Below are 16,613 nucleotides of genomic sequence, written 5' to 3' on the forward strand. Positions count from 1 at the left end.
ATTTTATTTTAAACTGAAGTTTACTTAGTATATAAAGATTTATTTTAATTAGTTATGATTATTAACATTTAAATGAATAAAAATGATTTCAGTGTACTTTAAATCCCTATTCAAACTACTTTCTTGATTTTTTCCTACTAATATGACCTTGAACATGTTTTTATATGTGTTTAATGAGGAAGATGAAATAGTGAATAAAAAATTCCACGTCTAAGTCAGGAATTAAGCCAGAAATCAACTCATTTAAAAGCCAGCATGTTAGTCACTATATATATATACATTGGCCAGCCATTGTATGATTTACAGTATCAATTAATATCAATATCAATATCATTTATTAGCTCTGCTAATAAATGCAGTATTATGATTACTCTTAATATACTAATAATACAAATTTATTTGACTCATTCTGTAACTGCATATGTTAATAACTGAAAAATAAAAACAAATATATATGTTTAAAATACAGAATAAAAGTAAAACAATTTCATCAGCCAGGTTAGCAAGCCAAACTATCTCTCACCTATGTTAAGGCGAAACAGATCAAAATCTAGAAAATGAAATAAACCAAAAAATAAGAAAAAAAAACAATAAAACCTAAGTATTATAATTATCTATTAATGCCTTCCTGGATTTTACTTCCTTCTTACAGTAGCAAATCAGATTATTCTAATTATACCTATTCAAGAAATCAAAGAATTCTTATTCTAAATCTACTTCGACGCAGGTGTTTTGTACTGTGTCGGACCTTCCAAAGAGCTGCCAAGCGTGATGATCGACCACAGCGCGACCTCGCACATGAGGAGTATCTGTCGTGCCGTCGTGATTATAACTTGGCCATTAAACCGGCGAAGAGATCGACCGAGATGTGTGATGGGACGGCTTCAAGATTGTTATGGGGCGTTTTGGGCATCGTTTCCCCGCTCTCACCACCGCTCAAGTTGAGGATCTCGTCACTACTCTGTTCCCAAGGACGGCTAACCCCTCACGTACGGAAATGATTGCGGAAGACCTTCCTTTTTTCGAGATAGGTGAACTACATGCAGCAGTGTGACGGATGAAGCCGCACAAAATCCCAGGACCGGATGGGATCCTAGTTAAGGTTGTCAAGATTTTTGTCAAGCTCGTTCTGCGGCTGTTTTCCGTGCGATGATTTTCATGCTCTCGCATGATTACATCCGTGCAGGCTGGAAGCCTTCTCGGGTTGTTTTCATCCAGAAGCCTAGAGCCCCTGGAGATGCTCCTGAATACCGCCCGCTGTGTCTGACAAACAACTATTGTAAGTTATTCGAAAGGCTACTGATGCAGTGACTACAACGTGAGTTGGATGATGGAGGCGGCTTGAGTGACCAACAGTTTGGGTTTCCACCGGGCCACTACGATTTACGCAGTCGACCACGTGATGCGTTTGGCGGAAACAGCAGCTAATGGCACTTGGCGTTCTAGGAGTATCACGCTGTGGTACTGCTTGATGTTAAAAACACATATAACACTGTGAGTTGGACATCTATTTTTACAGCACTCGATGAAACAGATATCTCGCCATACCTCACAGGATGATACATAGATATCTGCAGAACAGGAAGGTCGTCTACGAGCTGGATGGTTGCAGACGACTCTTTGACTGATTGTAGTGGGGTTCCTCAGGGTTCTGTTGTTGACCCTTTCCTGTGGAATCTTCTGTACGATGGGGTACTAAGATTACAGTACCCTGCAGGGTGTTGTCCGTCGTCTTCACTGATGACTTGGCGCTTGTTGTCGTTTCCAAGACGGAGGCGGACGTCGTGCTGCCATCTAACCGGTCGATCGCCCTGCTTGACGCCTGGCTCTCTATGCAGGATCTGTGCCTGATCCCTTAAAAGGCAAAGACGGTGATATTGGCTGGGAGAAGGCGTCTCGTTCCAATCCGCTTTACCGTTAAGAGAAATGTCATCGTCCCGGACGCCGAAACAAAATACCTGGGTACCTGGCTGGACCGGCGGCTCTCTTTCTCCGCGCATGCTCGTCAGGTTGCGCAGCGGGCTGAGAAGACTGTTTGGAGTCTGAGCAGATTAATTGGTAATGTCGCAGGCTTCAGATCCTCTGAGCGTAGGATATACTCCCACGTCGTGTCCGCCCTCCTATTGTAAGGAGTGCCGGTATGGTGCAAGGACTTAAATACAGCGAGAAATCGGCGCCTGCTCGAGAGTGTGCAGAGGCGGATGGCGTTAAGAATCTGCGTTGCGTCCAGGACCGTCTCCGTCAAAACGGCTTTCCTTGACGCTGGGACACCACCTGTTGGGTTGCTAGCTCAGATGAGGTGTAAAATGTACGCAGGAACAGACAGGCAGAATGCATATGATGTTCTGTTGGAACAATGGAACACCGCTACGACGGGCACTTGGACTCGACAATTGGTTCCAGAAGTGGGCCCTTGGATCACCAGGAGGTTTGGTGAGCTCAACTACGAACTCACGCAGTTTTTGACGGGCTATGACTGCTTCCGGCAGTACTTGTTTTGCTGCAGAAGATTGGACAAAAGCTTGTGCCCATACTGCGGGAAACTGGATGATGCAGAGCATGTGGTGTTCCACTGTCCTAGATGGGAGGACATGTGGAGGGACTACGGTCAGTTCGGCCTCTTGACGCTTGAGAAAATCATTTCGAGAATGCTAGAGGATGAGCGGACATGGAACGTCATCTCCCGCCTTGTGGGATAAATTATCCGTCGCAAGCCGTCGGGGGCGTAGGTTGGTGGACCTCTCGTACGCGGTGCCGGCAGCAGTCCGCATTTGCGGAATGTCGTAATTTCGGTCATGAGGCGTACGGGATTCCTTAAGGTCTGCGCTTACCCGGCCCTTCTGCGGGTCAATTACTGTGTCCCATGAAGACAACAGCATGTCCCGGGTAGTGTCTTCATGGCGGGTACCGGAGCATATCGTGTTTAGGGGGGGGGGTTTATTGAGTCCCCGCTTTGTGAGTTTTTGGCGGGAAACCTAACACACCCAGTAGTACAGGCTGCTGGGCGTCTGACAGCAGCTTTTTCCAACTCCCGTGGAAAGAAAAAAAAAGTAATATATTTAATTTAAAATATTCCTTACTTACTCAGATGTAATTAAAATTGCATGTAGAATTATACTTTGCATTTAAATTACTTTTACTCAAGAAACAAATACTGTGGAATATTTTCAGTAAGATGGATTATAAAATAAACTTTAAAATTTACATTAAATTTCATTTTAAATGATTTAATTGATCTTACATCCATTCAAAAACATGTTAAAGGTTTTTGACAGAAGTACATTGTTTTTTTGTTTTTTTTTTATAAATTTAGATTACAAAACATGATTATCGTATTTGAATGATGAAAAGAGTAAGCATTATTCCTCAAGTTTTATCTTGGTCAAGTCAGCAGATGTCCTATTAATCTTAGTTGAAAGAATGTACATGAGCTACTTCACAATTTGTAATGAACAACTGTTATAGTTTACTTTAAAATAATTCATTTTCTACAATATTAACAAATAAGTTAAAATGATATAAATGCATGAGCAGGAATCGGTATACAACAGTATAAGTATAATATATTCATTTATAAAATTTATATCAGCCAAGATGTCATTGTTAAATTATAAAATACGGTTAATAGTTTCTATTAACTTGTAAATATAATGTAACTCTCTCTCTCTCTCTTTTTCCTGTTTAGCCTCCGGTAACTACCGTTTTTAGATAATACTTCAGAGGATGAATGAGGATGACATGTATGAGTGTAAATGAAGTGTAGTCTTGTACATTCTCAGTTCGACTATTCCTGAGATGTGTGGTTAATTGAAACCCAACCACCAAAGAACACCGGTACCCATGATCTAATATTCAAATCCGTGTAAAAATAACTGGCTTTACTAGGACTTGAACGCTGGAACTCTCGGCTTTCAAATCAATTTGGGAAGACGCATTCACCACTAGACCAACCCGGTGAGTTAAATATAATGTAACTACAACCTTTTATTTGTAACTATTTATGAAATATGTAAAAAAGAAACAAAAAAATCATTATTTATGTAAATTATTTTATTACTACTTTGGTGTATGACGTTTTTTTTTTTTTTGTCTTCAGTCATTTGACTGGTTTGATGCAGCTCTCCAAGATTCCCTATCTAGTGCTAGTCGTTTCATTTCAGTATACCCTCTACATCCTACATCCCCAACAATTTGTTTTACATACTCCAAACGTGGCCTGCCTACACAATTTTTCCCTTCTACCTGTCCTTCCAATATTAAAGCGACTATTCCAGGATGCCTTAGTATGTGGCCTATAAGTCTGTTTCTTCTTTTAACTATATTTTTCCAAATGCTACTTTCTTCATCTATTTGCCGCAATACCTCTTCATTTGTCACTTTATCCACCCATCTGATTTTTAACATTCTCCTATAGCACCACATTTCAAAAGCTTCTAATCTTTTCTTCTCAGATACTCCGATTGTCCAAGTTTCACTTCCATATAAAGCGACACTCCAAACATACACTTTCAAAAATCTTTTCCTGACATTTAAATTCATTTTTGATGTAAACAAATTATATTTCTTACTGAAGGCTCGTTTAGCTTGTGCTATTCGGCATTTTATATCGCTCCTGCTTCGTCCATCTTTAGTAATTTTACTTCCCAAATAACAAAATTCTTCTACCTCCATAATCTTTTCTCCTCCTATTTTCACATTCAGTGGTCCATCTTTGTTATTTCTACTACATTTCATTACTTTTGTTTTGTTCTTGTTTATTTTCATGCAATAGTTTTTGCGTAGGACTTCATCTATGCCGTTCATTGTTTCTTCTAAATCCTTTTTACTCTCGGCTAGAATTACTATATCATCAGCAAATCGTAGCATCTTTATCTTTTCACCTTGTACTGTTACTCCGAATCTAAATTGTTCTTTAACATCATTAACTGCTAGTTCCATGTAAAGATTAAAAAGTAACGGCGATAGGGAACATCCTTGTCGGACTCCCTTTCTTATTAGGGCTTCTTTCTTATGTTCTTCAATTGTTATTGTTGCTGTTTGATTCCTGTACATGTTAGCGATTGTTCTTCTATCTCTGAATTTGAACCCTAATTTTTTTAAAATGCTGAACATTTTATTCCAGTCTACGTTATCGAAAGCCTTTTCTAGGTCTATAAACGCCAAGTATGTTGGTTTGTTTTTCTTTAATCTTCCTTCTACTATTAATCTGAGGCCTAAAATTGCTTCCCTTGTCCCTATACTTTTCCTGAAACCAAATTGGTCTTCTCCTAACACTTCTTCCACTCTCCTCTCAATTCTTCTGTATAAAATTCTAGTTAAGATTTTTGATGCATGACTAGTTAAACTAATTGTTCTGTATTCTTCACATTTATCTGCCCCTGCTTTCTTTGGTATCATAACTATAACACTTTTTTTGAAGTCTGATGGAAATTCCCCATTTTCATAAATATTACACACCAGTTTGTATAATCTATCAATCGCTTCCTCACCTGCACTGCGCAGTAATTCTACAGGTATTCCGTCTATTCCAGGAGCCTTTCTGCCATTTAAATCTTTTAATGCTCTCTTAAATTCAGATCTCAGTATTGTTTCTCCCATTTCATCCTCCTCAACTTCCTCTTCTTCCTCTATAACACCATTTTCTAATTCATTTCCTCCGTATAACTCTTCAATATATTCCACCCATCTATCGACTTTACCTTTCGTATTATATATTGGTGTACCATCTTTGTTTAACACATTATTACATTTTAATTTATGTACCCCAAAATTTTCCTTAACTTTCCTGTATGCTACGTCTATTTTACCAATGTTCATTTCTCTTTCCACTTCTGAACACTTTTCTTTAATCCACTCTTCTTTCGCCAGTTTGCACTTCCTATTTATAGCATTTCTTAATTGCCGATAGTTCCTTTTACTTTCTTCATCATTAGCATTCTTATATTTTCTACGTTCATCCATCAGCTGCAATATATCGTCTGAAACCCAAGGTTTTCTACCAGTTCTCTTTATTCCGCCTAAGTTTGCTTCTGCTGATTTAAGAATTTCCTTTTTAACATTCTCCCATTCTTCTTCTACATTTTCTACCTTATCTTTTTTACTCAGACCTCTTGCGATGTCCTCCTCAAAAATCTTCTTTACCTCCTCTTCCTCAAGCTTCTCTAAATTCCACCGATTCATCTGACACCTTTTCTTCAGGTTTTTAAACCCCAATCTACATTTCATTATCACCAAATTATGGTCGCTATCAATGTCTGCTCCAGGGTAAGTTTTGCAGTCAACGAGTTGATTTCTAAATCTTTGCTTAACCATGATATAATCTATCTGATACCTTGCAGTATCGCCTGGCTTTTTCCAAGTGTATATTCTTCTATTATGATTTTTAAATTGGGTGTTGGCAATTACTAAATTATACTTCGTGCAAAACTCTATAAGTCGGTCCCCTCTTTCATTCCTTTTGCCCAGCCCGTATTCACCCACTATATTTCCTTCCTTGCCTTTTCCAATGCTTGCATTCCAATCTCCAACTATTATTAAATTTTCATCTCCTTTTACGTGTTTAATTGCTTCATCAATCTCTTCGTATACACATTCTACCTCATCATCATCATGGGCGCTTGTAGGCATATAAACGTTAACAATCGTTGTCGGTTTAGGTTTTGATTTTATCCTTATTACAATGATTCTATCGCTATGCGTTTTGAAATACTCCACTCTCCTCCCTATCTTCTTGTTCATCACGAAGCCTACTCCTGCCTGCCCATTATTTGACGCTGAGTTAATTACTCTAAAATCACCTGACCAAAAGTCGCCTTCCTCTTCCCACCGAACCTCACTAATTCCTACTATATCCACATTCACCCTATCCATTTCCCTTTTTAAATTTTCTAGCCTACCAACCTTTTTTAAGCTTCTAACATTCCACGCTCCGACTCGTAGAATGTTATTTTTTAATTTTCTGGTGACCCCTTCCTTAGTAGTCCCCACCCGGAGATCCGAACGGGGGACTATTTTACCTCCGGAATATTTTACCAAGGAAGGCGCCTCCATTATTGTTATGTGAAAATGCAGAGCCACATTTTCTTGGAAAAAAAAAGCAGCTGTAGTTTTCCATTGCTTTCAGCTGCGCAGTACTCAGAGGACTGAGTGATGTTGATACGGCCGTTTAAGTCGTCCTGACTCACGCCCCTAACAACTACTGAAAGAGCTGCTGCCCTCTTTCAGGAATCATTCCTTAGTCTGGCTCTCAACAGATACCTCTCCGATATGGTTGCACCTTCGGTCCAGCTACTCTGTATCCCTGAGCACTCAAGCCCCCTCACCAACGGCAAGGTCTCATGATTCATAGAGGAGGGTGTATGACGTAAGCTAACTGAAAAATTTGTTTATATTAAATCTTAAAATAAACTGGCACTCTTTATCTATCCAACAATATTTATAAAAACAGAAAAAGGATTAATGATTAAACTACAATACAAAGCAAACTGTCAGTAGATGACATCAGTAATTTATTGATTCATCATATGGTCATCATATTGAATCACCATATGGTGATTTTATGTTCTGGATCAATAAATTTGACCAGTTGCAAAATGATTTTAGAAACTACATCATGATGCAGTAAACCATCTAGTATCACAATCTGTACTGATATAGTTTGTGGACTTTTTTAAAAATCATACTATAATTGGGTGAGTTAATAAATGATTCTGTTCCAACACAAATGAATGAAAATTATGAAAGAGAAGAAATTAAAGACTTTGTTCTATAATCTGAAATAAAATAAAATTGTTCAAGTAATGTATTCAGAATAGTTTAATTACAAGATTAGTAAATTAGTGAAAGGTAAAAGAAATTAGTGATGAATAGGATATATATATATATATATATATATATATATATGATAATTACTTAATGAAGAAGAGCTTTATTGATGAAATGAAAATAACAAATTTTAATTATAAAAATCAACATTTTGAATGGTTTCCTATTGCCTTTTTCACTAAGTTAGACTATTACATGTAAAAATGCCAAGCCCTCTGAGGTCTGGTCATATTTAAATCTACAGCTGACATGTTTATTATTCTAATTAGAAACCTCTGTTTGTTGGTAATTAAAGAAAATACTATAGCTTACTTTTAGGTTTAACAATAAAGAAAACTAAGAATAGATGTAATTGTTTAAAAGTATTTTTTTAACCTTGATATTTGAAATACGTGCACAATATATGATGTATAAATAATGTAGAAAGCAGGTTTTTTTTATGTTGATTAATTCACTACACAAGCTTGAAGCTTATGCATGGGAATATGGATAATAATAAGTTTCTAAATTATATAACATTAAAAAGTAAAATTCAATCTTAGTACAATAATTGTACGTTAAAAATTATGTTAATATCACTAATCTTACATTAATGTTATGTAATTATTATGTTGTGTATCATGAAGATTGTATGATTAAATCTTTAAAAAAATAATATTACAATGCTATAAATTAATGTAATTTATACAGAACTATATCAATTAACATGACATTTATCATAACATTAGTATAAAATTGTTACTGTTTGTCAAATGTCAATAAGGTTGAGTGCCACATTAGGGAAACCTGGGAACAGTAAATACCATAAGAAGTATTACACAAAAAATTGTTATAAGTGAATTTTTCATTGTGGTCAGTAATATAAAAATAAGATATATACAAGTACTAACTTTTAGTAAGAAAAAATTAATAAGCATTGTTTAATACATTTAATAATTCATTCATTCATTCATAGTGTTCTGCCATTAGGGCAGGTCCTGTCATGGCTGCTGCTCTCCATCTTGTTCTTGCATATTTTCACTTTTCCATAATCCCATCCGTTATTTGAAACCTCTTTCTCTCCTTCCATTCACCAAACCTTCTATCACATCCGTTAATAAAGATCTTCTTCTCATACAATCTCCTAGCTAGTTCCTTTTCCTATATTCAATCACATTTAGTATTTTCCTGTTCTCTGTAATTTTCCTTAATACTTCTATACTTCTTCATTTGTTATATGGTCTTGCCATCTGACATTTATCATTCTGCACCACACCTGCATCTCAAAAGCCTCAATTCGTTTTCTGTCTGCCTTTCTCATCGTCCACGTTTTAGCTCCATAGAGCATCACACTCCAAATGAAACATTTTATTAAACTCTTCCTTAATGCTAAGTTTCTATAGAGCAGTCTACCCTTCTTATTAAGTGCCTGCTTACTTCTTGATATTTTAGTTTTAATTAATACTATTCATATTTTAATAATAGTAAAAAACAATCAAGGTTTTAGACTTGTTACACTAATGAATTTTGAAAGTTATCTTGATTATAAAACAGACAACTTGTAATCTAATATACATACTGATATTTCCAAACATATATTACATCCTTTATCTCTTTACTGTTTTTAACCTCTATATATCCTTCCATTACTAAGTTAACTGAACCTGTCTTAATGTACAGTTCGTTAACCTTTTTTTTTCAATTGTACCAGGTGGAGACCGGACCTCCTTTTTTTAAGATTAACTCAGTCCCCACCCAGCAAGAGGTCACCACCTCTGTAGCAAACAGCCATCCTGAGTAATTTTCGCCCACACAGTGGTAAATAGTTGCACAGCACAATTTTCATATACTGAACAATGTTATATTTCACACTTTTCCCCCTTTCATGGAATAATAAAGAACGAGAAGCAGAAAATTGAAACAAATGACAACACACTTAAGTCGATTCCATCAGTTTATATAGAGGAGCCCCTAAGGTCCACAAGAAAATGTGCAGGGAGACGAACAGGGATCAGAGAACCTCTACTCACCCTCATCAACCTCCCTACCGCAAACAATGGCTACCATGGCAGTTATGAGTTTCCACGCAGCCTCCGACTCGAGCATCTTGGTCATCACGCTTTCAGCCACCAACTCCCTGAACTCCTTGACTACTGGGCGCCATACATCATACCAGCACCCACACCAGAGTCTATTAACCTAGTTCATCTTTTTACACAATTTTGATAGAAATTTTTATTTTCACGTATTTATATATGATGATCTATTTATTTCATAATTTATCAATCCAAGTAATTTTCAACATCCTCTTGAAATCACATGCCAAAGGATCTCTATTCTTTTCCTTTCTACTTTTCTTAGTATTTAAGTACCATATGTACCACATGTAAAGTTTTAAAAATACCTATTTAAATGATTTTATCTGTGTTTAACATAGACAGGCTTTTTTCTGCATGAAAGCTGTCCTTGCCTGTGTCAATCTGCTTTAGATCTCTACGTTAATTCACCTATACTTTCTTATTAATACATAATTTCTTATAAATTTTTCTTACATCAATCTGATTATGTTGTACTCGTATAACGATTTTATAATCATTGTGAATAGTTATATGTTATTAAGATAAGCTCCTTTTCAATTGAACTGCTTTGTATTAAAAAACTAAACTATTATTATAATTAGTCAAGGAGTTAGATCTTTATAAGAAATAAAATATTTTTAAAGATATATCATAAGTTATTAAAAAATTAGAAATACATTATTTCATCTTTTGCCATGGCAGGGTAGTCGTCTAAACATAATTACAGAATGTCATCGATAAGATTGAAGAGTATTCATATTTTATACATAAAAATCTACATAAAATTTTTTTAACCAAATTTACAGTTTTTTAATTTCAGATTATAACATTAGCCCGATGTAATTAAATGTGAAGAGTAGTTACAAAATGGATTTGTTTTATTAAAATTTTTTTTTCGATAAAAAGTGTGTAACAAATTTAGTTCAATGTCCACGCCTTCAGAGCAGAATGGTAACTTCTTAGCGTTTTTTCGGAAGGTTTCGGTATTGAATTACCAACTGGCTTAGCTTTTTTTTTATACACTACAAAATTTTCTTTCCATATTCCCATACACAAACTTTGGTTAGATTATTTGGCGTACTGATAATCAATCAAAATATTCTAAGTTTAAATATAACATTAGTCGAGTTGGGACGTATACGGGTTTTGTACGTTTTGCTCTGCGATTAACAGGCTTTTTTGGTTTAATTAACGGTACGGACGGTTGAAAACAGTGAATGGTTGATTAATGGATGTGTGTAATAATTTTTTGTTAATGGAAAACGGACAGATTTCATTTTATTCGATTTTTTCTTCACTGGAGGTTAAGTTGAACTATTACGGGACTTCATTAATACTCTTGGGAGGAATAGTGGTCAGTTGGTGTTAAAATTAATATTTGATGATCATTATTATTGCAGGTTTGTGTACTGGTATTATTAATTGAATTTTTTTTTTAATATTTGTGGTATTTCCATTTATAAATTAATATAATAGGTTAGTAACAAGACAAGGCCAGTAACGTGACTTCATTACTGAAGTATATTAGTTATACGTTTAGGCCAGCTGTTATAAATAAATTGGCAGTATTTTAGCCGAGTCGGCGGGATTCTGTCGCCATATTGTGTTGGTTAACAATTTTAAGTTAACCTAGGTTACACACTGGGTTGGTCTAGTGGTGAACGCGTGTCTTCACAACTAGTATCTTCACAAATCAGCTGATTTCGAAGTCGGCAGTTCCAAGTTTAAATCCCAGTAAAGGCAGTTACTTTTACACGAATTTGAATACTAGATCGTGGATACCGGTGTTCTTTGGTTGTTGGGTTTCAATTAACCACACAACTCAGAAATGGTCGACCTGAGACTGTAGAAGACTACACTCATACACTCACTCATACATATTATCCTCATTCATCCTTAGAAGTAATACCTGACGGTGATTCCCGGAGGCTAAACAGAAAAGAAATAAAAGGGCAACCTATGTGGATTGGCGTGCAAGTAATTATTCCCGCGCATAGAGATCAGCTGTTCATTAATTCCAAACACCTTTTGACACAGATTGATTATAATTTCGACTTAGAAAATTTCTTGAGATTTTTATTAGTGTGGACTTAGAAATTTTTCTGAGTCCTTCTTGGTTTGTAGCAAGACCTTTCCTGCATCATAATTCTGCTACCCTTCCTTCTTTTACCAATTCCTTCAGGATATTTTACTCGTAACGAGGCGGGTGAGTCATTTCCGCAAGAATTTTTACGGTCCGTACTTCTGGTATGGAGGAAGGTACTTCCTCCAAAGCGGATGGAAACTGAGTTAGAGTCGAGGGCTGTTTTGCAAGGAGTTTGTGGGTTCCAGGCTGAGCCTAGTGTATCAACGGTGGGCTCTGTGATCGATGGATTACCCCCGGTGGCTCACAGACCGGGTGCGGACTCCAGAAAAGGCGTCAAGAGGCCAAGGTAGATCCGTCAATCCTCGACCGAGGAACTGGAGACATCTCATTAGTTGAATGATGTGGTGAGAAAATTGGAGCGCTTGTCACTTGAACTGAGGCGTCATGTCGATAAGAATATTAAGCGGGCCATAAAAGACGTTGAGGCCGATCTAACAGTAACTGTGAAAGAATTGAGAAAGTTAGTGGATGCTTCAACTTTTAAATCTGTAGATAGGAGGTCTACTGCAGAATCCTTCACACAGACTATGATGGATACAGAATGCCCAATAACTGACGGGTTTGATAACGGCGCGCACCTTGAGCTGATGGCTGAGTTTATAAAGAAGAACTGATCCAACGAGGCATTCAGAAATACTAAAATTGGATTGCCAGATAGGAGGGAGGGAGCCTTGAATACTCTTGTACTGGGAGACATTAAGGAGGCAGCTGAGAGCAAGCTGATCGACAGTCTGGCCGCAAGGCATCCACAGATTGCGTGGTTGCTGAGCGTCTCGGCTGTTAGGGCCGGAGATGTTCTGTCTGCAAGGATGAAGACAAGCCTCTGGAGGAGACAGAGGAGAAACTCCGGTAACAAACATTTTTCATGCTGCTTATGTGGACACGGGGGCCGCTTCTAACCTCACACAGACGTTGGTTGACACCTTTTCGCAAATCAAGTTGAACAGCGGAGGAGATTTGGGTGTGCTGCACGTCGGGATCTATAGACAGGGTACATCTATCTACGTACGTACGGAAGATTTTAGAATGTGAGGGGAAGAAAATGGACAGAATTTACCATCTTACAGCACCCGTGGGCAGATTCCCCGCTAGTTGGAGGAGTGATGAGCTAGGAGATAGCAAGCATAAATCGGAGACTCTGGTCCTGAAGTCTAAGGCGTCCTATGCTGAATTATTGAAATCAGTTAGGACTGACGTGAGGTCAACATAAATCATTTGATTCTTGAAACTGATATGATGAAGAGGTATGTGTCGGAAATGGGTGCGGATCTCGCGCTCATCTCCGAGCCTTACACCCCCCGAGCGCTGCGGGGATGGTTGTATCCGAAGATGGGGGAGTGCGGCCATTTGGCCGTGTAGTCCACTTCCGTCTGAGACGTGTTACGGGAGAGGGTCTATATGAGAGCGAGGGTTGGTGGGGTATATTATTTCTCTTGCTACCTCTCGCCCAATATCAACCTTGAGTGTTATAGGGACATCCTGATCACTCTTTCGAGGGGTGTTGGTGCTCATCGGCCGGCGTTGTTGGCAGGTGATTGTAACGCCTGGTCGACGTCCTGGGGGTCTGCCAGGACAGACAATAGAGGCAGACTCCTGATGGAGATCAGTGCTCAACTTGATATGGCGTGCTTCAACGTTGGATGTGAATTCACTTACAGAACGGGAGCATCTGGCTCAGTTACTGATGAGATCTTTGCAACTTCATCATTGGCGGCTAGAATATGGGACTGGCGGATCTGGGTTGGGTATACCGCTAACGACCACTCGGTGATAACCATGACGATAGCCGAAACGGGATACGGGGTAGGTGATACGTCTGCTTTGTTAGGCTGGAGTGTTAAAGGCAGGGACTTGGCTGCTTTTGTCGAAAGCCTAAATTTTTGGATAGTACACGAGGCACGTTACGCTGAGAACAAAGCCGATTGTTTAGCTGACTCGTTGGTGAGTGCGAATGAGAGGCAGCTCCCTAGAAAATACATCAGTTGAGGCCACCCGTCAGTTTACTGGTGGACAGTCGAAATCGCGCATAAACGTAGGGAGTCCTTATCGGCTAGGCGGGCGTCTATGAGGACGCACTTTAGCTCAACTAGATTAATATACATGGCAAAGAAGAAGAAATTGTCCAGGTTGATTAAAGCTAGGATGAGAGAATGTTGGAAGTGCTTGCTTCAAAAGATAGAGGAGGTCCGCTAGGGGAAACTATACAGTTTGGTAGTTAAGAAGGTGTTGAAAGTGAGGTTCCCAGTTACCCGCGATGCCTCAGAGGTTGCAAGAATAATCGAGGAGCTTTTTCCCGTTGGAGATGTTGCACTGAAGCGTGAGGAGATGGATGTGGGGACAATGCCGATGTTCGCAGTGGATGTACTTAAGGCAGCCGTGCAGCGAGTTCCCTTGGAGAAGGCACCGGTCCTGACCACCTACCAAATGCGGTTGTCAAAGCGGTAATTGCAGCTGAGCCTGAGATATTTTTGGGGGTATATAATGCATGTTTGAGCGAGAGAGTTTTTCCTGCGAGGTGGAGGGGGCAGCGCCTCATCTTGATACCGAAGCCGGGGAGGGATTTGGCGCTCCCGTCGTCCTACCGCCCGTTATCAATGATTGATACGTCGGCGAAGATATTCGAGAAAATAATTCAACAACGGCTCGCCTGCGCTGTGGAGAAGGCTGGGAGACTCTACGGCAATCAATACGGCTTCAGAACCAGCAGATCTGCTTTAGACGCTGTGGAGAAAATACGGAGCTAAGCTAAGAGCACCATTGCGAGTCACCAATACTGCAAAGGGAGGATGTACGTCCTGCTTGCACTTGATGTGAGTAATGCGTTTAATAGTGTAACCCATGTTGCGATTAGGCGTGCACTGCCGGGATTTCGCGTACCGCAATATTTAATGCAAATTATTTGTTCGTATCTTGCAGTAGAAGTTTATATGTAAGGTGGACGGCGGTGTGATTGAGGGGGCGGTCGACAGAGGTGTTCCTCAGGGGTCGGACCGAGGACCGACCCTCTGGAATATTACTTATGATGGGGTTTTTAGCGTCCTACTGCCCCCTAAAGTAACGATAATTGGATTTGAAGATGACGTAGCACTTGTCATAGAGGTCGATACATATTTGGAGGAAGGCTGCCAGAAAAATCAGGGACTCGTACACTGCTACTAGAGCTTGGATGCCGTTTCCGGATTTGCAAGAGCGGTAATGACGAAATTACACATGATCGAGGAAAATCGTAGGCCAAGAAGGGGTCGTCGGAGGGTGCCGGGGCGGACAGGCACGCGGCTGAATCCACGCGTACGGAGGTTTTCTGTACGTGTGGGGGTCGCCTGGGTGCGATAAGGTCGTGGGCACTTGGCTTCCGCGTCCGATGGTGACCTGTGAGGTAAGTATGCTGTAGTGTTAGATTACCTGTGAGTTGTTTGTTTATGTGATTGGATGTGACTGATTGATGTGGTGTTTAGAGTGTGCGGCGTGAGGTATATATTCTGGAGTGATGATTGGATGTCGTGGAGTAAGTGGTGTGATTTTAGTCTGATGTGAGGTATCTTGTGGGTATGTGAGGTCGATGTCTGTTGACTGTGGTGTCTGAATGTGTGTGAGGACGTATTCCCCCCTTCCTGAAATAATGTACACCAGCTGTACCAGGAAGGTGGTGGGTAGCCAGGGGTGAGGTTTAGTCGGTAGTGCGCAGGAACATATATGGATTTAATAACATCTTGCGGAACCTGTTATTGAGCCCGACATTGCCTAGGCGCCCGTAAATGGGGTTTCTTCACCTCTTTAAAAAAAAAAAAAAATGTTAAATATAATATTGAATAAAAAATCATATATGCTATATTTAAATACTTATTTTTAAAATGCAATAAAAACCCTAGAAGCACTTTTATTAAAATATGTTTAGGATATTAAAGAATTTTCTATTTTATTTTATTCTCTGATTGATTCTCTATTTTGTGTTCAGCGTAACAGCTAGGAGTACATAGCTGTTTGTAGTAGTAAGATCTTACTGCAGCGTGTGCGATTGTGTTGGTAATTTACGAAGTGTTTCAATTTGTTAGTCCCACCACTACAAATAAATAGTGGTGGGCTATTAAATAAATAGCCCACCGTGTTTAACCAATAATATAATAATCGTACCGTGTTTTTGTCAACATCGATGTGTACTTTAAATATAGCTACCATGTAATTAATTGTAAATAACTCCATTAAGTCGACGCCAGATGAAAACATCAAATCATAAATGAATCTTCTTACATTGTTTACTTTTATTAGGATATTAATGCAAAATACAAAAAATGTTAATGATCATGTTTTATAAATAATTCTTAAACTTCATTAGTTCTGTTGGTTCGTCGGTGTGTAAACATTCATCGGTTATTAGCTTTGTGTATTACAAGATTTTAAAACTGAATAGCCTATATCATTTTTTATTTTCTAAGTTCTCTATGCTATATTTTCGGGCTGGTGTATATCTAAACTCTTTGTGTTTCATTTAACTATTATATTGTTATATTTGAGGATACGAATTAATTAATTGTATTGCATTTATTTTCTATGCGGTGTTTTTGTTATATTTGAATCTGTTTAAGGGT

At 38.5% G+C, this 16,613-nt stretch overlaps 1 protein-coding gene across 1 annotated transcript in view; it reads right to left on the bottom strand.

Moving 5' to 3' along the window:
- LOC142322992 (calpain-2 catalytic subunit-like) overlaps positions 1 to 16,613 on the bottom strand; it is a 63,489-nt gene that overhangs the window by 10,697 nt on the left and 36,179 nt on the right. The window lies entirely within an intron of this gene.

Source organism: Lycorma delicatula, chromosome 4, assembly GCF_047948215.1.
Source record: "Lycorma delicatula isolate Av1 chromosome 4, ASM4794821v1, whole genome shotgun sequence".
In the NCBI taxonomy this organism is placed as follows: Eukaryota; Metazoa; Arthropoda; class Insecta; order Hemiptera; family Fulgoridae; genus Lycorma; species Lycorma delicatula.